Raw genomic sequence first — 25,075 nt, forward strand, 5'->3', positions numbered from 1 at the left:
TGTTGCTCTAGAATAGAGCTAGGTTAACTTGGCCCTTCCTTTTGATTTGCCCTTCCTTTATAGACAAAGAGTCCCTACTCTGCGTGTTGTCTCTTCACACAAGCGGATACTTGCGTCTTCGGCAGATAGAAAGGATAAGTTACTTACGGTCGGTGAAATAGCCCATCGCCGAACTCTACGCTCTTCTTGCTTAACGTTCAAACTCTCCTTGGATATGAAGAAAGAAATCCTTTCGACTATCATTGCTACCTGTGCTGCTTTGTGAAAAAGATATGATGGATCTCGGCAGTATAGTGGAAAAGGCTACTTGAATCTCCGCAACTATTGGGTATGAACCCGGCTCAGTGATGGCGTGGAACTCAAACTGGTTTTGGTTTCCCCCTCATTGATTGATGGAGCCCAAGACTGCTTGACCACTTTCGGTGTGGGATCAGCTTGAGCCGAGGTCGTCTCGTAACAGGAACATAAAGAATAGCAAAGAAGGCACAGAAGCCAGAATAGCAATGAATATTGGCTGTAACTATATCCTATGGTTAGCAATCAACGGAGGAGCCTCGCAAGCCAGCAAGTAAACCTCTTGAAGATCTTCGGCCCTGTTTATGAACAAAACTCACTTACTTATTCAGGCTTATATATGAACTGCAAAGAAGGCCCTCATCTTTAGCAAAAACGCCCTCATCTTTCGCGTGGATATGGTTGGTATAAGCAAATGCATGATACTGTGGAATCAGGAAGGCTTTTTCGTAACTTATACTTATATGCTACTCTCACCTCCTTGAATTCTAAGGTTTGAGCCTGGCGTTCTATCCACTTACATTAGAAGTTCATGATAGAATGGCGCAGTAGGAACCGGTCGGATTCGAACCGACGAATAGAAGTTTTGCAGACTTCTGCCTTAACCACTTGGCTACGGTTCCCTAGAAATTCTATGTCTTTACCCCTTGCCTTACTAGAATTCATGCTTTGCTTCAGAGGGTTATACCAGTAGTATATCAGACTGAATGCCTTGGTTCGGATCTTACATTGGTTGCTTAGAAAATCTGGATTCGAGGGGCCGCCAAGCAACGTAGGGCCAAGCAACGGATAGACAAGTAACTACTAGACGCCAAGCAACTACGGAAGGTAGAAAACAAAAGAATCCAACCTACTACTCCACTCTTTCTATTACAATATATGCCTTCGGCGTCAGGAGTTGAGTTCCAAGCGTCAGCGAGTTAAAAGCGGTAGCGAGCGGAAAGGCTAAGGGCCGCTCCACTCTTTCTATTACAATAGATGTCTTCGGCGGTAATAAAGTATAGTACTGATGTTCGTGCCTAGCCTTGGTTAGGACGCGCAAACGTAAGCGGAAAAGAAATATAGCGATGCCCGCTTCATCCTTTGATTATGAACCAGCAACATACTCGTCCTAAGCCAATGGCAGGGTGTTTTGCTTAACTGGGGCCGGGCATTGATGCTTGTCTGACTTCTGGCTAGGAGTGGAGCAGTCTGAAAGTTCAACAAGGAAGTCGGAAGAACTCAATCAAGGGGGGGAAAGTCATTTTCTCTAAGATTCAAAGGGTGGAAATCTATCAAAGCCATCTAAGGCAGATACCGGTGTTTGCTCTGTGCCTTTGAAAAGTATTGTTTCCGAGATATGATCTGTTGAGTCTGCTGAGGCAAGAGACCAGACCTGCTAAGCTAGGCCTTCCAAAGCTATATCTCTGGATTATTACTCGATTATTACTTATGATCTAACTGACTCGAACTCCGTATTTGGAAATACACTCTCTATATCTATTTGGAAATACACTCTCTCTCTCTGTTGCTTGCCCGCTTCATCTCTAAATCTCGCTCGGTATAAGGAAGATATAAGAAGTATTTGGGATCATAAACTACAACGTTCTTGACTGAAAACGCTTATTGGGCTGTATTAATCACTCGCGACCTAGGTAACATACATAGAGGATTCCGTACAAAGGGGAAGTTTCGACTCAATCGACCGGGGGATCATGCTATGTCAAGGGGGAAGATGAATGTACTTACCTGCTCATTCGATAAGAGAGGGATTGGAAGAATTAAGGCAAAAGGGATTTATGAAGATATACCTCTGTAGTACCAAAAGTGGTCTGAATTCGAAATATACCAGCTAAGCTCGAACAAAGGGAAAAGTTTGGATTATATTATGAAATACCGAGACAAGCAAGCAATAAAGTCAGCGAAGACAGAGAAAGAGGGAAGACCATGTCAGGGATGGTTCGACAGATGAAGGAAGGCATGGAGTTATTAATACTTAAAGAGGTATTTCGTTCGCGTATATCGTTAGCTTTCTCTCGTCTGAGCGTTTTCAGAAATATGCTGAGTCTCTGTTGTTTCCAAGTAAAGACCTGTTCTTAGCGAGTAAGGAAGGAGATCTTAAGGCGAGGACTCAATCTCGGTCGTCGGGGGATTAGATCATAAGTCATAAGAGAGTCAGAATAAAGAGATATAGCTCTGGTATACGGTATTGTACTAAAATGAAAGGAAGGTGCTAAGAGCCTGATTTATTTACCCAGCGAAAAACGAAAAGCAAGGGAAGGGAATCGTAGCTTATCAGAAAACGGCAAGGGAATAGCCAAGTAACTACAACAAACACATAGCAAGCAATAAATGAAACAGGACTAGTATATTCAGAGAAAGATCTTGGGCGTTCAGTGGATTACCATAATACATAATAGAATAGAATATAAGCTGGAATTACCCTATAATATAATAGAATAGACTGGAATTACAGAATAGACTGGAATGACCCTTAAATAGAATCTAATGGAATAGAATATAAGCTTTAATGATAATGGAATAGAATATAAGCTGGAATTACCCTTTGGAGCTCAGTTAGCTCATCGCTCTAGTACGGTAAGTCAGTCAATTGGTGAAACCCAGTAAATTCCATCTCTTTCCTCTCCTGCGCTTGGGAATCTCTACCTTGCTTGGGAAGACAATGGTTCTCTCTATTTGCCCTTGGGAAGACAAGACGATGCTTCTATCTCCATTTTCTATCTGTAGTAACAATGCCAGTTCAAGCTATCTTCGTAGGTCCCATTCATTCTCGATAATAAGTGAGCAATCCATTTCCTAGAGTAGTTCATTCTTACCATAGAGAGTAGTGAGCGTTCTTCCCGGCCTCTTTTTCTTTATGAGCCGAAATCACTGGTTTCATGGGTCTTATAGGTCATCCTCTAAAAAGAAAGAAATATAGCTTGATTTTCGGGAAAGAACTATCGGGCTCTTCCTTCCCTTGTTTGCTTTGCGCTCTTCTGTTGTGCGTGCTTGTCTTTGAGGTTGCTTATTGCTTCTGGAACTTTACTGAAGGAATATGCTGTGCGCTGCGGAATGGAATATAAGTAACATATGCATTAGTTATGAATATTAAGTAACAGACTCCATAATTGATGAAATCATCTCTCGAGCGCCCTTGGCAATACGGAATGGAATCTAGCAGTCCTTATTCCGTTACTAGTTCGATGCGCCCTTTGCAATAAGGAATCTAATCTAGCGGAGACTCATATAGAATAGAGTAAACAAACACTAGAATGAAAATAACCTTCATAAGAGAAACATTAATGAAAATAGTAGTGCACATAGAATCAAATAGAATAAGATTACTCAACACTTAATGAACTCTACTTACTTGTTTTGTTTGAATATGATTTAGTGCCCACATAGAATCAAATAGAATAAGATTACTCAACACTTAATGAACTCTACAACTCCGTAAGCGCTTGTTTCTTCATATTATACCATTCTGTAACATCACTCCTATGACTTAATAACATATCGGCATCCTCATTCATTGGTCCAGAAACTGCATTCACCTGAATAGCCAGACCAAGTAAGACTCTTGATAAGCCAGAGCCCTATACCCTACTTCCTTCTTTAGGCTCTGCACTCTATCTCGGCACATCTTTTAAAGTACCATCGGCTCTTTTTTACTGTGTCAACAAGACCTTCCCAAAACTCTCTTTTTCCGGAGACTGATCAAGATTTCCACTATCGAATTTCTACTAGGTAGGCTTTTATAGCAGTGATGGTACTGGATGGCTTTAGACACAGGGTTCGTTTTCTCACCGTCGTGGAATATCGATGGTTTTCTTCGCTACGACAGGCTCCAGAGCTTATCCAAAAGAAAGATCACAGGGCCGCGCATATGTTAGAACAACGCCTGAGCGCAGAGTTGTATGCCGAAAGAAGTAACACTTTTTGATGGAGGGGGAATGTATGAAGTCTATCTCCTCCGATGCAGCAAGATTCTTTGGACTTCGGCTAGCAAAGGAAAGGTGAAATCCACTGATTAGGATAGACTAAGACACCCACCACTTACGTAACTAAGGGTACTGACTTATGCGGTAGGAAAGCGGAATGAATCCCTGTACACTCAATGCATGCTGTGAAAGTAAGTCTATTAATTCTACCTAATGAACTGATTCAACCTCATTCCCACAGATTATTTCGGACCGGGTTGAAGTGCTTTCCGATGAAGAAGTTGTCTTGTATAAGGTTGGTTATGAACGGCCTTAGGGTCCCTACACTACTGGACTCGAAACTAATCCTATGCCTTGTGAAAACTCATCCTATGCCTTGTTAATTAGTCTATACTATCTATAAGCTATAAGGTAAGCCAGTATATACTATCTATAAGGTAAGCCAGATCTATAAGGTAAGCCAGTGGCATGTCCCTGAGTGGTTAACTTCACTCCCTTTCTCTTTTCCTCTGTATTTGATTTCTGAGCTCTAGCTTCTGGCATTCTTATGTCTTAACGGAATGGCTGCTCAACTTCTTACCTGTCCTCTTCAATACAAGGCGAAAGGTGGAAAAGACCTATTTAGGAATGAGATCTTTCTTTCCCCAATACCAAAGTAAGGGCACTTCCTTCTTTGAGCATTTAAGATGGAGATAATCGCTCTTTTCTGTGATTTGATCTTGCCGTTAAGAAGGACGCTAAAGAAGAGTCAAACTATCCCTCTTCGGGACCAGAAGGAAACCGCAGCTCGTTGCGCATTAGCTTCAAACATGGAATCTCAGGCACGGCATAATTCTCCATGACTGCGTCTATACACTCACTGCTTAGCGTAAGTAGGGTAGCTTACTTTATACTTGAGGTCCATAAGAGAATGAGATTCAGTCCCATACGTCTCTTATGGTGCCCGATCCGATACAGCAAGTTCTAGTGAAAGAGCTCCTCCGTCCACGAGTAGATCCTTTCTCCTATGAAATAAGCACAGTACAGCGAAATAAGCACAGTACAACCACTATTTTCGCCCGGGGACTCGACCGATATACTCTAATCTTTGCTTCGCAACCTTATTATTTTGTATATAATTTGATCTTCCTTATTATTTTGTATCTTTTGCTTCGCAACCTTATTATTTTGTATATCTTTGGGTGCTCAGTGTTCAAGAGGTTTCGGATAAAAGACGAAGGGAGTCTCTCTCTTTGGATTCGAATCTTCATTCTTTTCATTTTCTGACGGAAGGGATTTCCACTTATACTGGAACGAGAAGAGAAAACACACTTTGGAGAACGAAACGAATAGAAGCTGCCTCACCCTCAAGCCACAGTTGGGCCAGTGAACAAACAAGACTCAGTGCTAAAAGGAAGGACTCCCGTTAGCGCTAATCAAAACTCACGTTAGCGCAACAAATCATTAATTTGATCTATCTCTCGACTCTCTCTCTTATTGATTACTATGTTCGTTCTCTTATTGATTACTTATTTATTTATAGCCTCGCCTCTCTCTCTCTTGTCTTGCTTAGCGCCCGAACAATAAGGGAAGGGAACTTATAGCTTGCTGCTGACTGCTTTCTGTGCATAATTTCCGTAATTGGGTGAGCAACAACACTAGCTAACGTCACTGCTTACTTTTGAACGGCAGATGATCATGCTTCTTCTCTAAACTCGACGAAAACCTCAATTTATGCACTTGCCATATGGTAGAGAATCCTGTAAAGTCGAACGCGTCGCCAACACCAGGAATTGATGTAGCCCATGATAGAAATTAATAAACAAACACCGATGCAGAGCTACGAGCTACTAGATCTACTTGTTATCTTGGCTACCTACCCGGACTTTCTGTATTTCCCGCTAACTTGATACTTAACCACACCTTTCAACCGCACGATTCAAGTCATTCTTTACAAAGAGACGAGACTCAAGCTCGCACCGCCCGAACTACCTTAACAGAGACAATTGCTTGCACCGCACCGCCCGAACTCCCTTATTTCTTAGTCTAGTAACTTCCCTCTCTATACCGACGTCAAGACAAGCATGAAAGTTAGGGTAAAGCTGCAACAAAGGCTTCATTCTCTAAGTAGAACCTATGGCAAACTATGCTAATGGCAAATAACCTATCTTGTCCACCGAAATGAGAAACTATTGCATTTGAACCTCTCTAAAAGCAGGTAGTTTACTTTACTTCTCATTAAAGGAAGCAATACGGTTTGTTTACTCTCTGTTATTAGTGGATGTGCCTATTGCTGAAGTCTATCGTACCTAGGCTATCATAGCATCTAAGTTCTTCTTATTACCTGTATTATATATATGAAACTCCCTTATTTATGGCTTATTCTTATACTGGAGCTTCTTCTTGCTTTAAAACAAACTCATAACAAAAAGCATCGTCAAGCCTATGATATGTGCGTGGTTAACTATTTATTTCATTGCTAAGAAAGAGTGCGAGGCACCCCTGCCCAGTTAAAGGCTCACTGGTAAAGAAAACATTCTTTGTCCCCTCGGAGCTAATTCCATAGCATTGGACTCACTCGCCACGGGAAAGCTAGCCCTGACTAAAGTAAGGTTCTAAGCCCTATAAATGTGCACAGGTAAGAAGAAAGGCATTATCCGTAGGCTACTAATCCTAGCAAAGAGCGGTAATGCCCCATCTATTCTAGACTATAGCTTCTTTCGCTTCACCCTTAAAGTACTGGTGCGCGAGCAAGTCAAGGTCTTGATTCTGTAATGACAGGTTCATTAGTGTAGTTTGAAGAGAGTGTGTACAATAGGCATTGCTCAGAATTTGGAATCCAATAATGTTGGCGGATCCCTTAGAACGGAACAGGTTGATTCTAAGGTAGGTGATGATGATCTAATGGGGAAAGTCATGAAAAGCAAGAAGACGATCAAATACCAATGACAGTGAGTGAGGGTTTTGGGGGTCGTGTTCTACATGCTCTGGAGAAAACCTATTGATGGTATAGATGCAATTGAAGCTTCTTATAATCTCGGTGAATGGAATCTACCCTGCCCCAGGTATGCTGATTTATACACTTATTATTAGTATATGAGCCTCTTCAAAAGGAACAGGGCTTATTCCTATTGATTCGATGATAACTATAGGACGTGGTTTGCGAGAATTCATTATTGGGGACAGACAGACCGGTAAAACAGCCGTAGCCACATATACTCTTATCAATCATAAAGGTCACAAAAAGGTCATATGAGTTTATGTAGTCAATTGGTCAAAAAGCATCCTCTGTGGCTCAGGTAGTGACTACTTTACGGGAAATATGGGCGCAATGGAATATACTTTCTATTGTGGTAGCCGAAACGAAACGGGACCCCGATACACATTCTTATACAACTAGATTGAGTTTTCCGTACTGAGAGTCGAAGTCCTAGTTTTGAGTTCCATCCTTCAATCCATCCTAGGAGTCGCTTCATTCTTATACTTATTAGTTTCATTCCTGTTTCTTTCTTGCGGTATTTCATTATCTTATCTATTAGCTGGATTCCGAGCTATGAGTGTAAGTACTAGCGCTTTTCTCACTCAAGTCGTCTTAGTTGCAAGATCAAGTCTTATCGACAGCAGTGCCAGTTTGCAAGCGAATAGCGGTAGACTTCTTCGTGTATAAGCGGGCTCTATAAATGAGTAAGCAATGCTTGGTGCGCTAAAGTAGGCTTGTAGTTGGTGTTTCAAGAAAGCAAGCAAGGATATTTAGAGTTAGGAGCGACAGAGCTCATTCTGACTACAGTGTTTTAGGCTTGTGGTGTACACACGCTTTCCAAAGTTTACCTAGAGTCGTTTGATGAGTACATTACCTAGGGCAGGATGAGTACAAAACACAGAATGGAATAACGGGGCGGAAGCCAAGCCCCCCCACTAATAAGAATGTGTCTACTGCTAACAGGGCCCGAACTACCACTAAGCAGAATCTACTACTATCTCGAAGGCCTCGCAACAGGTCCCAGCAACCAAACTCAGAAATCGAAAAACAACCACCGCTTTAAAGGAAGCCCCTCCATACTTGCTTTTTCTATATTTGACCTTTGAGGATGCCCGCTACTGTCTATTATTCTTGTTTATGAGTTAGGGCCTTCTACTCGCCGGGTTCACTCACTTTCGCTTTTCTCCCTACAATCTTGCTTATATCAATAGCACATAGTTAGTATGCATACATAGGCACATGGGTAGTCTCAATACCTAGTAACATATTTAGTATCAATACATGGAGCTCCTCTGATCAGGATGTAACTACCACGCATAAGAGTTGATCCGATGCCTAACATTGATGTGTGTGTTTTCATATTCTATTTGCTATTAACCGGTACTACCGATAACAAGAAGAAATCTACCGAACCCTCTAGCTCCCCTATTGAATCAAACTCACGAATAGAAAGAAGAGACCTAAGTCTCCTAATACTTTTAGGAACTACGGAACTCAACTAGCAAAAGCAAGACCGAACTACCAGTCAATAAGACCTTAGCTCTACCTCTCTACAAAAGAGTGGAGCGGCAGTGTGTTGTTAAGAAGAAAGTCTCCGATGTTGGTCTTTGTCGCCTTATTATAAAGCAGTGGTTCGGGAATTCAGCAAGGACATGGAGACTAGTGAGCAGTAACACAAGGGTGTTTTGGCAGTGGGGCAGCCGGCATGAGTTCAAGTTTAATAGCCAGTAAAGTCATACTTATAGGCATACGAGGGAGGACTCGGATCGGTAGTCTTAGAAGAAAAGTCGGTAGTTGGCTTCCCAGCTGACGGGGTGAGCCTCATTGGTGGTGGTTGGCTTCCCAGCTAGTAGAGGAGTGGGTTAAGTCCCATAAGTGCCAGTCCCATTCTTTATCATAGAGTTAGTAGCGCTGGTCCAACTCTTATTGCTAGTAGCGAAGAACACAAGTAAGACAGGGCAGACTCAAACTCATTTAAAGGAATGTAAGGCAGTAGTCAAAGAGTGAATCTCGCACATAGGAATGTAAGTCACAAGCCTAGCCTTATGTAGAAGGTAACCATAGAAATATTTGGTGTGTCAGTGCTTAAGCCTGAGAAGGGGAGTCAAAACTTTCAGGCAGGGATGCCAGTGCTCTAGTTTCATCCTCGATAGGATAGTTTGGAATGAGGTACAGTAATGGAAGGCCAAGAGCAAAAGGGCTGTTAGTCTTAAAGCAAGTAAGGGCAGACTCAGAGGCAGGAAAAGTAGACTCACTCTCCTAAGGGGTGTGGGCGAAGGCGCGGATCAGTCCCCTAACAAGTCAGATTTGATGGAAGGAAAGGCGGACTACCCTTTGGTGCAAGCTAAGAGAGAGGAATGTCAGGAACGCTACTTAGAATTGGAGTTATAGGAGTCGCTTTGCGATCGAGAGACAAGGGAATTCGAATAGGAATGTAGTCGAGGCAGCCTCAAAGCAAGGTATATTAGATTTGGAAGCAAGTAAGGACAGACTCACTATCAATAATATAAGAGTAACAAAGTTAAGGTCCTGATCACTAGATAAAGAATCAAAAGCACAGGTAAGATAATGAAAAAGCAGAGCATAGCAATCAAAGACAGGGGACATAGACTAGTCAGAAGTCAAGTCAGAACAATAGCAAGTGAAGGCAGGCATAGGGGCATGATAGTCAGCTTCGAGGTCAGTAGCGAAAGTCTAGCTATCAGTGATTTCCGCCTTATCAGTAGTAGATGCATTTCCGTTTGCCCGTATCCAATACTCCCTAATTGCATTCTATATTGAAATATGTATTCTTGTGCTACTGAAGCGCGGTAAGTAAATCCATGTAAGAAGCTTTTGGTTGCGAGAAGAAGCTTTGTTGCCGATGAAGTCTGGAATACTAGTTTCCTGCTAGCTAAATGAGTGCAATCGAATGCATGAGTAGGAGTCCGTTTTTAAGCGCAGAGGAAGCAATGTTATGAGGAAGCAGAAGACGCTGTATAGGTTGGTGCTCTAGCTCGCTTATAGTCTCTTTCCGTTCTTGTTGAATCTTAGAGATCAGGGTCTTATGAAGCAATTCCAGTTTAGGTCGGAGAGAAATAATCAGTAGGATAAGGATAAGGATCCGACTTAGGTGAAGGATCTTAAGCCGGAGAAGAAGCTTTGCGAGTCAAGTATAGGTTAGAGCAGATTTCAAGGTTGAGTCTCAAGTCTTTCTCAAGCACTAAGCATATTCCTTCAGTAGAGTCAGAGTATCTTTCAGTGCTAGGGGAATCCCCTGTTTTCTCTTATCTAGCGGTGCGAGTGTGGGTGCTCTAGCTCTAAGTCTTGTTCGCGGTCCGTAACACCTCCGGTTGGTAACAAATCCTTTCACCCTTGGTAACTTGGTATTATATAGAATTGGATTAAGTAATTTGAGCTAGATGATTAACATCCATTGCGAGAACAAGCAAGAAATATGAGAAGTTGGTCAGCTTCATTCAAGTCCAGTTTCTTCACTTATACTTCTAGGCGAGGTCGGCAAAGGAACAGGCAGTCGCAAGAAAAGACATATATAAGTGGGGGTCTGTTGCAATTCCATTATGAACTTCAAGTCGAGTGTCTAAATCTGCGAGAGAGGATCTTGGCGCTTGTAAGGTAAGATGAACTTCTTGTTTACTTCTTGTGTCTAAGTCATAGAGAGCAGCTAGTCATTATAGCGATAGCGGTAGTTTCGTCTAGGATGCTAGTGTTGTCTTAGAGAGAATAAGAATCATCAAGTCAATCAACAGCCCGCTGAAAGTATTGTTTCGGGTGCTTGACTTTTCTCCTATGGGGAAGAATAGGTGTTTAGTGACTTTTCTCTATTAGACCTAGCGAAATCCCCTTCTTCTTCTTAGGCCCCGCCCGCGAAATTATTACTTATTGTATTCCTGTTTCATTCTAACTTGACAACTTTCCTCATTCTAACTTTCCTTAGCGAGTCAATTCACACTTATGAGTGGAATTCTTAGCCAGCTTCTTTTCCAGATCCGGATTCTGCATTCCTAACAGCTTGAGCAACTAAAGTGGGGCTAGGGCCTGTTTGAAGCTATCCTAATTCTTATAGCCTGGGGAATGGAATCTTTCTCGTATTACCTCTTTATATACTTCACCCGCTTCGCTTGCTGCTGCCTTACTTGAAACTACTGATTCGGCTTCTGCTTTCAATCTAGCTTCTGAAGATTCTTGAGTAAATGACAGCACCTCCTCTATCACCTCTTCTATAACCTCTTCTATATGAATGATACGAATACGACAAAACCAGAACGGAAATAGACTCCACAGCACCAAAGCATCCTTTACTTCAAATACTTGTTTCAGAAACGAGTTCTGCGCGTACCTCAATGGCTTCAGAAGCCTTGTTTCTCCTCCATAAGCTCACACGTTAGCCCTAGCGGGGAAGTACTCTCATCTCACACAGGTCTATGTGTTATTAAGAAGACATACATTCGTTGGGCAGCTCCCGAGTATCAATGAACTATTTATTTGCTATAAGATGAGTTGAACCCATGTTCCACTAAGCAACGCAACAAAGGCTATGGTCTCTGAGAGTGGTCCAAGTCGTTAACTGCTTGTTCCGAGTCTACCAGTAAAAGAATGGAGTGCTTCAGATTGCCCAAGTAGTTATGCAGATTGTAGTCATGAAGTTCAGATTATTACCCGAAGAAGTAAGCGTTAGCGTAACGGCGAGGAAAACATGAATTGATCTATTACTGGCGATTACGAGGAAAACAAACATGAATTGATCTATTACTGGCGATTACTTATATATAAGATAGGAACCCCAAAACTCACTCACTTTCATCATGAAGCTAGGAACCCCGAACCTAACACTACGAAGATAGGCACCCCGAAATTCATTAACTTGAATAACCGACAAGATAAACTGAATGAATTGCCTTAATCGCTGAGTATAGTGGGCATTCGCATAGATGGATTCTTCCCGAACTCGACTTAGAGCTACAGCACCTCCGTAGTTGATAAAATAGAGAAATAATCTCCATTAAGGCAGCAACAGTACGGGCCAAGCAACTGGACAAGCAACGTTGTTTGAACAAGAACAGGCTCCTGCCGCCCTGAATACTAGACTTGTTTATAGCCCCATTAACATATATTAATTGAGCTCACAGGCACAGGACTTTCTCATAACTCGTAAGACCTCGTTATTCGTTACTGCCGCGCTTTAGCTCACTGACGCGTCACGTTAGTAGTGACTTGTCTAGTCGTTGCTTGGCTCGGTTGCCTTTGTATACGTGTCTTGGCCCTTCCCGCAACGGATCCTGTTCCGTATCCCTTTCCTTATTCTCTAACTGCTTTCTCACCTAATAAAGCGACTTCTGATGATACTGCTTTCTCAATTATTATTCCTATCCACCAGAGTGGTATTCCTTTGATTCTCATTCTAACTCGAATACTGCTTCCCACCTGCTCCAGACTGTCCACTTGCATACTTAGACACACAATCACTCCCCTTTCAGACCCAGCTCTAACTCTCTTTTCTGAACCGATGGCAGCTGACTTCTAACTTCTATTTGCAGCTTACTTTGTCACTGATCTTCAGTTGGATACTTCAATTTAGACTTTGACACTGAATATGCTTCCAAAGCTTCTTCCGCTTATTATACTTCGGCTCCTGCTCTATCTGATGGTTCTGATCTAGCTGATAATACTTATCTTTCGTTGTTATCAACCCGAACTCGACTCCTATATATACGCCAACAAAGGTAAAGCCAAGAACTACACTTGAACTAGAAACTTCAACTACTCCCTTTCTGCTTACACCAACATCGGGATACTACACTGCGGATTCTAAAACAACTTATTATCTAGGAGAATACTTTAGAACTTTCACTATACTTGATACTGGACCTGGAACCGGAGGCTTAATGGAATTTCCGTGGTCAGCTGATTCTTTCTCATATAAGATAGAAAATGGATAACTAATATAGGGAACAGTTCACTAACAGCAGAGAATGGGTAACCTTCTGTGTAGCCCATATGGAATAAGTTGATTTGTTAGCGCGTATCAAACAAACCTCTTACCTCAGATTGTGCCATATCTATATATATATTCAACGAGACTCTATTCTTTTTCTTTCTCGGAACTCTCCTCTCCTCGAGGTGAAGAACCAATTGCCACGGACTTGTTCATTAACCTTAGGACGCGGTAGCAAAAATGAATGGGCCAGGCCAGTCTTGTTCTTTCTTGTTTGTGTCAGGTGCGAGTGATGTCGTTTAGTGGAGTTCCAGTGGTCGAACGAAAGTATCATTCTTTTGTGCATTCTTTCATTCTGTTACTTACTTGTTGAATTCTGTATTTCGAAAGAACTAGTTTCATTCTGACTTGACTACTTTCCAATATATAAGTAGCTGAGTAGAAGACCGGGTCCCTCAGAAGGATTATTCTCAGATAAGAGTTGAAGACCGCCCCCTTGTATATAATTCTAATCCCGCAAAGCGTATACTACTGTGTATCCTGATCCTGGGAATCTACAACTTGTTCATGCGAACTATCATTTCGTTATCGAGTTACTAAGTTGAAGCGCTAAGGTACTTTTTCTTATGTCCTTCCTTCTTCAGCGTGTTGGTACTGAAATAGAGAATGGAATTATTCCATCGAATCTATACTGCCCACGTAGCGGTTAAGGCGAAAGTAAGTCAGCTACAATCTTCAATACTAGTGGAAAATACGGGGAGGAGTCAGAAAGAAAGTTTCGTTCGGGTGCTTTAGTTGCGCTAACACTTATTTAAGCATCCGCTTGAGTTGTGCTAACACTTATTTAAGCATCCGCGTTAAGTATTGCCAGGCCACACTTATGTGAGAAACTTCATGCTCCTTAAGTAAAGTTGAGTTCGCTCGTTGAGGTTTAGTATATAAGGTCAAAGGCGGGTAATCTTCATCAAATCTATCTTTCTCTGTGAAAACGGAAGAAGTGAAAGAGCAAGCGGAGTTGTGCGCTAGTTCATAAATCAATTCAGTAATGGTTTACACTTCAAACTCGCCCTACTGCTACTTACAATACAAGCAAGCAATATTGTATCTCGTCACCAAGTAGCAATTCACAAATCTTAAAGCAAGGGGGAATCTCAGTATGACTCTATCGGCTATCTTTCTAGGCGTCAAAGCATTGGAAGAGCATTTCAGAACTAGCTAACGCCTTTCAGAGACTATACCAGACCCGCCTGTTATTGACTTGATTATTCCCTTAACAGCTACGCCAGTACTAGATGATGCCCTTAAGCGCTCCGGTAGACAAAAAGTATTGTTCCTTATTCTGTTGATCCTTGGAATACACCGTAACCTAGAAACTCCCTTAGCACAGAGGATGTAAGACAGTTGCTCCACCCTACCATCGGAAGAAACGGATGAATTAGCCAGTAGAATAGAAAGAAGTAACACTGGAAAAGGGGCCTCTATAATAAGTCTCGGAGGCAAGCTAGTAGTTTATTGGCGGCTGGTTTACTGACTTTGTTGACTTACTAGTTAGACTAGTTAGGGTGGTGGACTGACTAGTTTCATCCCCAGTATCATCTGTGTTTTAGGAGCAAGAGAGGGATGAGATCGAGGTAAGCTATCAGATAGTAGCAAGAGTTGAGCTCGGGGTTAACACTTATTAGAGTTCGGGTCGGATTCTAGTGTTATATCATTTGCTCTGTCAAACAAGACTGGAAAACTCTCCTTTAGCCATGAATACCCAAATTAGGTGAATACTAGATTTGAAATAGAACTGATTCCACAGCTTATGACTGCTCGAACAGATTCCACAGCTTATGAGTCTGACCTAACTGATTCCCTTGATGGTTCCCTGTACCCTGAAACTAGTAGGCTTTCAGCACCTGAATTAGTTGTTTAATCCCTAACAAGTACTATAGTCACTAGGGTAGGTTGGATAGTATTAGAGTGACTTCCGGTTCTTGCTTTTTTAGTATACGCTTGTCCCGTTGCTTGGCCCTGCTTCATAGCCTTCTGACTCTGACTCCCTACCTGCTTTCTTTGTCCTGTGCCCCATTAATGACCTGGCTATCTGTTCTCTCCTCTTCTCTTGCTCTGCCAAGCATATACTATACAAGTAACGGGCCTCGCCACTACAGTTACTTCTAACTCGAACAGCTTCTTTATCTGGTTACTTCTGTTGTTTCAAAGCCTATTCACAGGACAGAGCAATAGAGCTCGGGTAGATAAAAGCAAAGGACTGACTGACGCCATAAACACAGGACCAGGCGCAAAGAGGTCAGCAGCAAGCGATAAGGTAGTTGTTGACTCGGAACAATAAACTAGCTTGTATATAAGAGCAAGTAACAACTACTACGAGGGGAGATATGAGTGAAACGAAGGGTGCCTCTATTCAATACAACTACCAAGTCCAGTGAACTAGTATATAAGGGCCCGGGTTTCGATGACTTTTCTTTCTACTTTACCACATTAGCTTCAGAAGTACTAGTCCCCAAAGCCAACCTCTGCTCTGATTGGTAACTACACTGATTGTCCCACAGTAGCTCTCGCGGGTACCTCATGAACTCTTGAATACGATTTCCAGTTCTGTTCGACTTCAGTGGAGAATGTCCTTCTTCATCGCCCAGCTGTGCAGCTATTCTATTCCTTGAACTTAGCTTTCCCTTAACCGAGTTGTGGTCGACCTCTGGAACAACATTCTAACAATCACACTACACTTCTTGTCAGGGGCGCCCCAAAAGAAAGAGAATATTCAGCATTAGCGAGCGGAAAGCCGTTCCAAAGCTAAAGAACATCTGGAATGGATTTACTTGTTTCATTTAGTACAAAACTTAGGTAATCATGTAACCTGACTGCTTCCCTTTTGCCTCCTTACTCCCAAGCTCTTAAGTAGTGACTTGCCTATACGCTTGGCCCTTCCCTTTCCTTTGTTCTTGACCCATGAGGAAAGATAGCCCTTCATTTCTTTCTTATCTGGTTTCGGTTCGGTTGTTGATTGGCAAAATGGTGGATTGTCCCAGCTAGGCGAAAAGTGAAAGTAGAAACTCTGGCCACTAACTCTTCCGGCTCTTTATCGCTTGCTGCTCTTAGTAGTGGCTCTCTCCGAGCGTAGGGGCTCTGCTGTTAATAATTATGGGGTTGTTTCGGGTTGGTTGGGCTTGCTTTATTAGTCATTACCTTGCCAGGGCCTTTCCTGTACATCACGCTCAATAAAGAAGGCTGTTTGCTCATTGGCGCCACGCCAGTTTTTCTTGTCCCCAAGGCCGGCGGTTCCGCCCTTTCTACCACACAGGATATAGTTTGTTCACGTGAATAAGCAGGATCGCCTAAGAGTGCTACTAGCTCTTAAGGATAGGGAGCTCCCCCTTAGCCTGATTGTCCAGCTTTGCTGTAACTCCTTGTACTGAAGTAGAGTAGAGAACTTCTCAAGCTCGCGGTATATTATAGAATTGACTGATGCCATAAAGGACAGGACTTGCTGGAAAGAAAAGACTTGGTTATAACTCAGCTCCTGCCTCTCGAGATTAGGACTCCGGGCCAAGCTACTACAGTTCTAAGAGCCATATAAGTAGGAGTGGGTTGGCAAGAGGAGAGGTATTGTACTACTGCACCGGGTTGGTGTCAAAGAGACTTGTGAGTGGAAGTATCAAGAGAGCCCAGGTCGCTACTACCTACAAGGGATGAAACAAGGGATGAAGAAACTAGGGATTCCACAGTATTTGTTGACTACGCGCCTTCCTTATGATTCAAAAGAAAGGTTCGGGGCAAGCGGTATAAAATAGAATCGAATTATGTATGGGACTATACCATAAGCATAGATAACTCAGTATGGGACTATACCATAAGCATAGGGAACTCCCACTTGAAAGAAACCAACCGACTAGAAATACTAATTAGGTCCTTCTTACCATGCTTGTATAGTAAGATGTTTCATATGCAAAATAATGATACCACCGTGTAAATCCCCTCTCAACAACACTTATGAAGCATACAAGTAACAACTACTACGAGGGGTGAGTTCAATCCGGTGTGAAAGCCCTATTTGACAAAAGAGGACTTGGTATTTCTTATACTAGATGCGTTGGGTGCCGGTGTGATTCTTTAGTTTGACACCTTAGAGCTACTTGCTTGTCTTATTAATACCTGAACCCGGATCCTGATCAAGCTTGCTTCTCTTCTCTTGTCGATGAAACTCGAACAATCTAGTGAAGTTTTGATTCTATATTTCTCTTGTCTCCTTCTCAGGCTCTTTAGGACTGATAGTAGTTCCCGCTCTTTCATTCGGATATTGACTTGTTTCATGAAGTTACTAGGTGTGGTTAGTTACCGATACTACTACTTTGACTACTACTAGTTCTATTACTATATGCGGGCCAATCCACTACTACAGTAGCCTAGTAACAGACTTCGGGCTTACTCCTTTATGTGCACCAAATTAATAAGTCTCAGAAGGAAGCAAGGCAACATGTGGTAGATCGAAAGATTCAATTAGCACAGCTTACTTTCACACAGCTGATTCTTCTGCCACCCGCACTGCATCTCTCTCTGTTCGAAAGTAGGGTTAAGGCGCCGAGTCTCTCAATTAATAGTAAGGGCCTTGCTTCTATTGTTGTTCTATTGCTTCCTCTGTCCCTGCTTCTATTGTTGTTCTATTGCTTCCTCTGTCCCTGCTTCTATTGTTGTTCTATTGCTTCCATGGTACCTAGCCTGCTAACAAGGGGACCTATCTTGTGCCAATGGGACCTATCTTGTGAAACTGGGATCGGTTCCTCTCTTAGCCTTTTTGGCACTTTTTCTTAAGCTGCCAGGGAAAACCAGAGACAAAGAAGGGCGTAGCAATGCTTTGGAGAATTCCAATTAATAGATCCTGAGATTCCATAAGAATAGCTCCTTCTTTCGAACTGATGCTAAATCCATGGGCAGCGGTAGGAGCCCAACGAGTGAATTTCTTCCTATAATCTTAATGGCCTAAACCTAAACTAGAATATCTGAACCTCATAAGGATTTAGTAGAAGCTTGCCTGTATCAGATATCTCGCTTCAAAGTCTGCCCCAATTACTTAAGGGCAAAGCACTTGCCACCAACCGTAATATAAGTAAGGCAACAGGAACAGAACCGATTGCTGTTATTATACCTATGGTCCCTTTCTTTGTCTTAATTATAGCTGCAGAATGTACTGTTCCAATGGAATCCTTTAGTCTTCAGTCTACTGGGCCAAGCTACGACTGCTGCGATAAGAATTGGAATGAAGCCAGATAAGGTATTTAATGAAACTCCTTTCTTCTTGTCTCCAATGACTGTGACTTATTTCTTTGACTAATGCGGTGAAGATACCTCGCCTCCACTAGCTCTGGCAACAATTGATTGAACCCTCTCTTGCTTGCCTAAAGTAGTACGCGAAAGGTTGACTTTTGTTGGTGCTGTAGCTCAGCGAATTGTCTCAGAAAGTTTCTAGGGTTGATTGGTGCTCTAGCTCTAAGGGTGCAAGGAAAGTATCCAAGATCTGAGGAATCGGCATAAGAATGAGAAACCGATATAAGAATGAGAAACAGTAAGAACAGATTACGACCCGCCACAAGTCACTTATAATGTGTAGCGTCAGTCCGGGTTGACTGAGTTGAGCCTGTAGTTGGCGTTAGTTAGGTTAGAGTGCTTGTGTTAAGCAATGAGGAAAAGAGAGAATTGTGTGGAGAACGCCTGCAGTCGGGTGTTGGCAGTTATAAAGAGAAATACTGAATTGAGTATGGCCAAAAGGAACCGATTGCCCTCGACTCCCTTGCTTAAGTCTTAAGTACCAATATAAGAAGCAGGGACGGTGGAGCAAGGGTCGATGTAATTGAGCTACTAGATGATTTCCCCAACTCGTATACTGGGTGCTTTAAGGCTGTTACTCACTAGTTTCTTTCTGTAACTCCCGACTTTGAGTGCAATAACTTACCATAAGGACTAGCTTACTCTCCTCAAGCGTATACTACTTCCAACTGATATCCGGTCTGAAACTCGTCACCAAAACCCGGTCAAAAAGGTAGCAAAGGCATTTTACCTAATGGAGCTCCCCAATCTCATTCAAAAGTCATGGAAACCCGTGTTTTTTGGTAGCATCGATGTTTTCCCCCCTAACGAGGTCCAAAAGGAATGAGATTCTTATGGAAACCCATGAAACAACACTGCCGCGTAACGTTAGTAGTTACTTGCCTGATAGCGATATGTACTAGTCTCTTTGCTTTGAGTGGAATTCTTACCAGTGAGTGAACACTACCCCGAAACTTCTTAGAGGGGCCTCTCTACTTCCTCCTTTCACTCAGGCTTGTCTACTTTACTAGTGTCTTTGTCTAGCTAGTGGGGGAGTTCTTCAAGGACAAGAAACTACAGTACTTTTAAATGCCCCAACAAGTAGTGGTTGAGATATGGGTTCTTCTGTTCGAGGCTTTGAAGCAGAAGTTCCAAGAGAAGAAGCGGCTTTGGAATGAGATTGAATTGAGACCTTTACTACTTGCCTTGCCCCTATCCCTCTGAGACTTATTACCTGCTGGCCTGGCTCCTATTAACTGAATTATTACTTACTGCATTTCGGGATTCAACAAGCCCCCCAAGAGAGTCCGTATACAACTGAACATAAAGGTTGCCTTTCACTCCTGGAAGAATACTGGACTTGTACAGGGCACCGAACTAACAAACATTATGAGTTTATGACTCTCTATGCGTTTGTAGTATACGCTTTGCGGGATGAAACTCTTACCTTTCCTACTTGTTTGAATTGTCTCTAGTATTAATGTAAATGAAGGATTTCCCATCTAACTAAAGAACAAAGTCACTACTAATGTGTAGCGGTAGCGAGCCCTTGTTATAGTCAACTTGAAGCCTATAAAACTGGGCATAGTATCGAATTTTGCTTGTTAGCTCCTTTAGGAAAGTGAGAATGAAAGTCGTGACTTGGCCTCCGAGACTACTTGGACCATAACTCTGGAAAGGCAGTAAGCCACCTCTCCTTGCCACTTGACCTCGTAGTGTAGTGGGTCGATAAGCTTCTTAGGCGCATCGATAAGCTCCTGACGCGCAACCAATTACTTAAGTAAGCTGTTAGAGCAGAGTATTTATAAGTCCGAAAGTGGTAGTACTGTTCTTGTTGAAGGGATTATAATAAGGGGTTGAACAATAGTCGCTTGTCTGTCTATCCGCTTGTCGTATTCTGACCTTCAAGGCAATAAGGTGGATTTAGCATCGTTTAAGGCAGGGGCGCACCTCTTATGGCAAATTACCTATCATCTGATCTTACCCGTGCAAGAAATGCATTTAGTGCCTATATCTTTAGGGTTCGACTATATGTCATTATATATAAAGAGAGTCAAAGTGAGACTATGCTTTTTGTTACTGCACTATCCAAATCTCTGTTATTATTAAGGATTGAGTTTCGGTATTATTAAGGATTGAGTTTCGGAAGATCTTCTTATTTATTAAAGAGAAAGTATTAAAGAGAAAGTTGAGAACGAGTCCATTCCTGTGTGTGTTCGGGGGGAACTATATGGAACTAGTGTTGTCGACTTGCCTAGGAACACTAGCTAAGGAGCCCCAGAAATCAAGAAATTCGAAAATGCAAAAAAAAGCGAAAGAAAAGAATGGTTGGTTAAGCCAGGGAAATGACACTAGAGTATATGCTTGGCCCGAAGTCCTGATTAATAGCGTCAGGCGGGGAGGGTCCACAGAATGAAACAAATAGAGTAGAGCCTTGTCTCACTCCTATACGAGTGGTAGGCTTGTATCACTCCTTAACTAGGGTATGTGTTTCACTTCAATTGCCTAGCTAACCTGCCCTCTTGACCAGAGAATAGCCCGATGAATAAATTTATCAAATATTAAATAATCCAGAAAAGTCGAGATCTTTCTAATGTACCCACTCAGTATACACTCAGTAGGGGGTAGCTCACTTTAGCGTAACATTAGCAGTGTCTTGGCGGATAATTCTATTTCTTCTTAATATAGGAAAACAGAGCATAAAGACCAAACTGGGTAGCTCGATATACGGAGTGAAACAAGCAAGTAAAGAAGCTAGTTCAAAGGCAAGGTCAGCTGTTAGAGCCGAGCCTGTAGTTGTAGAGTTTCATACCGATCCTGTTCGAGTGAGAGTGGAACAGTAGTTATCAAGTCTTAGTTCCCCGAGTTTGCTTCTTTTATTCCCTCGTTTGATCTGTCGGGTCGGGTAGTTGACTTACTTCAATTGACTAGCTAACCTGCCTCTCTTTACTCCCGGGTTTAGTCTTAAGTTTACAAGTAGTGATCTGGTCCTGTTGAGAGGTAGGGTCGGGGTGTTAACACTTATACGAGGTCGGGTCGGGGTAAGAAAGAAGAATTAGTTGACTGAGTTGACAGAGTCGAGGTATAGTATCCGAGGTTGACTTACTTTGTTGACTTACTTGGCGGTCATTAGTAGTTGCTTGTTGGCTAGGAAGCATTAGGGCGAGGCTCGGCATTTGATGGAAGTAATAAGGCGTGGGAAGCTGACAGTTAATTATGATTAGTCGCCCCGGTAGTTGTTTTCTTGTATGTGGTGGTTCTAGCCTTGTTATCATTATAGTTGTATAGTAGTCATAGGTAGTAAGGTGCCCAAACACAAGTAAGCATCATAGGCATTATCTAAAGAATACATCGATTGTGGGTAAGACAGCACAGTTGGGGCATAGATCAGAGTCTCATAGCTAGTAGAGTAGGGTTCGAAGTCAGCAGGAACAGGCTTATTGGCAGTAGTCACAGGCTCTTAAGCTTATAGTGAAAAAAGACTTAGTAGGTTCCCAGTAGTGACTTGTATGGTCTTGTAGTGCAGTGGACCTATTATATATCATTTCTTTGATTTAGGACTATCAGGCTATAGCCTTGTCAGCCGTGTTTGATTCTTGCTTTATCGCTTCCAGTTTAGTTCAGGTCCTCCAACTTGCATTCTTGCTTGACCACTGGAAAGTTTAGGTTATCTTTACTGCTTTCATTCTCATGTTGACTACTATAAGTCTGATAATGACCGAGATCAGAGACCCTATTACAGCTCTCCTGCCCTAGATAAGAAAACCCCCTTTCTAAGTTCACTGACTTTTCCGCTTATTCCTATCCGATCGATGTATCCTTACTTATGTGTTTCATTATGCCATTCGAGTTGTGTTGGGACTGTTCTTTGCATTCTGTATTGAGTGTTTGTCTCTTCCGCTCCTGATCGAACTTATGTATCGAGCCTATAGGGGAAGGTAGCGAGCGCAGGAGTTCCATTGATACCTATGAGTATTAGTCTTCTGTAGCAGTGAAATTCTTAGTGACCAGGTTCCTTCTTCTAGTTTTAGTTGTTGCAGGTTTCAAGCTAGGGAGGAGAGACTTAGATGCCCGGGTTCGATTCTCTCTTTTGAGTCAAAATCCTTGCATTAGTGGTTGTTCTCTTGTTTACATTGGTTCAATCCTTATTGGTCATCTTGATTCTTATTATTACGGTATAAGCCTAATAGCCGAGAAAGTCATGCTGAACCCGAGGAGAGGTAGAATCACACTCAAACATAGGAAATGAAATAACAAACTAAGGGAATTAAGGCAGTAGAGGTGGACTAAAACAATGGAATAGGAATTAGTCTCATTAAGGACATGGCATACTAAAGCTAACAAGCTCGGATTAGATAAAGGAGCAGAAGAGTTGGAGACAAGATAGTGTGAGTTGGAGTCAAAGGGGACAGCTTCGGGGTAAATAGTTAAGGTCTTGTAGGCAAATACCTGTATTCTGTATTCCCAGCTTAATGATTATAAGGAGTAGCCGCATTCTTACCTGATGGGAACTAGTTTCGAGTTATCGTCTTAGAGTTAGAGATAGTCGCCTGATTCCTAGTTAGTCCATTAGGGCATATAGTAAGTGATACTCACTACGCATATCCTGTATTCCTAGGTTCCTTCCGAGAAGCAGTAGTGATCCGGCTCTCTATAGTTATGAGAACTGGTATTATCTTTATTAAGGATTCCAGATGAAACAGCAAATCTTAATGAAGTTATAGGAGCCGATCCCGTAGTTGGCGAGTGGGGAGCAATAAGTATATGAGCCAGGGGGAAAATAGCTATATTCTTCTATCTGTTATTATATAGGAAACCGGATCAAACTAAGGAGTCTTTAACTCGCTACCGTTTTAGCTCAGGCTCCTCCGCGCCACGCGAACACATGAATTGTTATAACTGCGTTATAACTGGGAACTCTAGCGGCCCTGCCGCGCAACATTAGTAGTTGCTTGGCTGTTGCTGCCGTACAACGGCTTGCGCCGTTGCTTGTCTATCCGTTCCTTGTCTAGTAGTTGTTTGTCCCGTTGCCCAAAAGCTCCTGCCGCGGAACATTATACGTTCCTTGGCCCGTGTCTTGGCGCTATTCCTAAGGTGTTAAGTAAACTCTCCTCTTTCTACAAATACAGATGATGCAACTGGGGATTCCACTTCAAGTCAAACACCCGACCTCTATACTTCTATAAAAGACCTCGACACCCGACCTCAACTAAGACTTATTGAAACAAGCTGCTGGCAACCGAGCACATAGCAAGTAATAAAGTATTTGTATTAATAATTGTTCGATTCGAGCACCGAATTAACCGGTAAAGCCTAGCTGCTTCCCTTGCATACCTCTGTTCCTTGGTGACAGATGATACCGAACCTACTAAAGCCTCTGCCGCTAGTGTTTCTAGGAAAGTAGACTCGACTCTGGCAACAACAAAAGAAGGGAATGAAACTAAGTAGTAACAGAGCCAAGCAACTGGGCAAGCTCACTCTAGACTACTCTACTGGTTGGGCAAGGGAAGGTATCAACCTACAGATCTAAATAAATTAGTCACAGCAGGAAGACTCCACTCGGTAAACAAATACTTTTATTGCTCATATACCTCAGGATATCCCTCCATCTCATCTACCGGAGTCCACTACTACTGGTGAAACTTCACCCATTAACTTCAGGGCTGCTCCTACTGCTTGTATTGCTACTAGACCTATGGCAACTTCCAACTATTAACAGAATGAGGGCTTACTAATAACTAGAGTCTCTCTCCTACTAAAAGACTCCCTTCTTATGGGCTTACTTCTTATTCTGGGCTTACTCCCTACTTCTGGGAATCGGTGGTAGCTACCGGGGGTGAGGTTGGTGACTTAGCTCTATTAGGTGGGCTTGTTTCTGACTTATTAGTGGAATTATCCTACTATTCCTTAGTTCGGTTACGCGGCAGTCCGGGTTGGGAGTAGTAGAACCTCTGCCTGCTCTGGGCCATAAGAAAGGTAAACGGGCTTACTTGTTTGATTCCTTAACTGGGGGTCGGGTCAAGTACTGGCTTTGATGCCATAAGTTCATGAGTTGGCTTAGAAGAGACGAAATCCTTTGTTGACTTCAATTCATACAGTCTTTCACGGGAGGCAAGATAGCACAGATTTCTCCTTTAATTGAAGTGGACCTCTGGCTTAAAAGACTAAAAGGATGGGTTTAAAGCTTGCATCACCTTTAAGTACTCTCAATCTAGGGCAAACAAACAAACAGTAGTTTACCATATGGCATAAACTTAGCAAAAGGGAAACGCTATAAAAAGGGGTTGACCAAGGCTTCAACTTAGAGATAGAGGCCTAACAGACCCTCTTCAGCGCACTTCAGCTATTCCTTTTTGAACTTGACCTTAAAAGATGATAGGCTAATATGAACTAGAACATTAGCAAGTCCTGTATTAGAGTAAAACCCCAAGCATTTCCGTTCTATTATAAGAGATAGAATTAAAGACCTGACTCGAGGTATCTTCACCAGACAAGCGTATACTAAGTCCTTTGGTAGGCAAGGAAACCCGTAAGAATAAGGTGAAAAATTCATTTATACAGCCGATAAGTAGATTGAATAGGGCATTCCCATAAAACTCCATTAAGTTGTGGTTTAGTGCATTTCTTCCTAACATCTTTATGGTTCGACTTCTG

At 42.4% G+C, this 25,075-nt stretch overlaps 1 non-coding gene across 1 annotated transcript; it reads right to left on the reverse strand.

Annotated features, from left to right (window-relative positions):
- Positions 1-844: 844 nt before the first annotated feature.
- Positions 845-917, reverse strand: TRNAC-GCA (transfer RNA cysteine (anticodon GCA)). The gene has a single exon. It is a non-coding gene; the product is annotated as a tRNA-Cys (tRNA).
- Positions 918-25,075: the final 24,158 nt, after the last annotated feature.

Source organism: Musa acuminata, unplaced genomic scaffold, assembly GCF_036884655.1.
Source record: "Musa acuminata AAA Group cultivar baxijiao unplaced genomic scaffold, Cavendish_Baxijiao_AAA HiC_scaffold_473, whole genome shotgun sequence".
Taxonomy (NCBI): domain Eukaryota; kingdom Viridiplantae; phylum Streptophyta; class Magnoliopsida; order Zingiberales; family Musaceae; genus Musa; species Musa acuminata.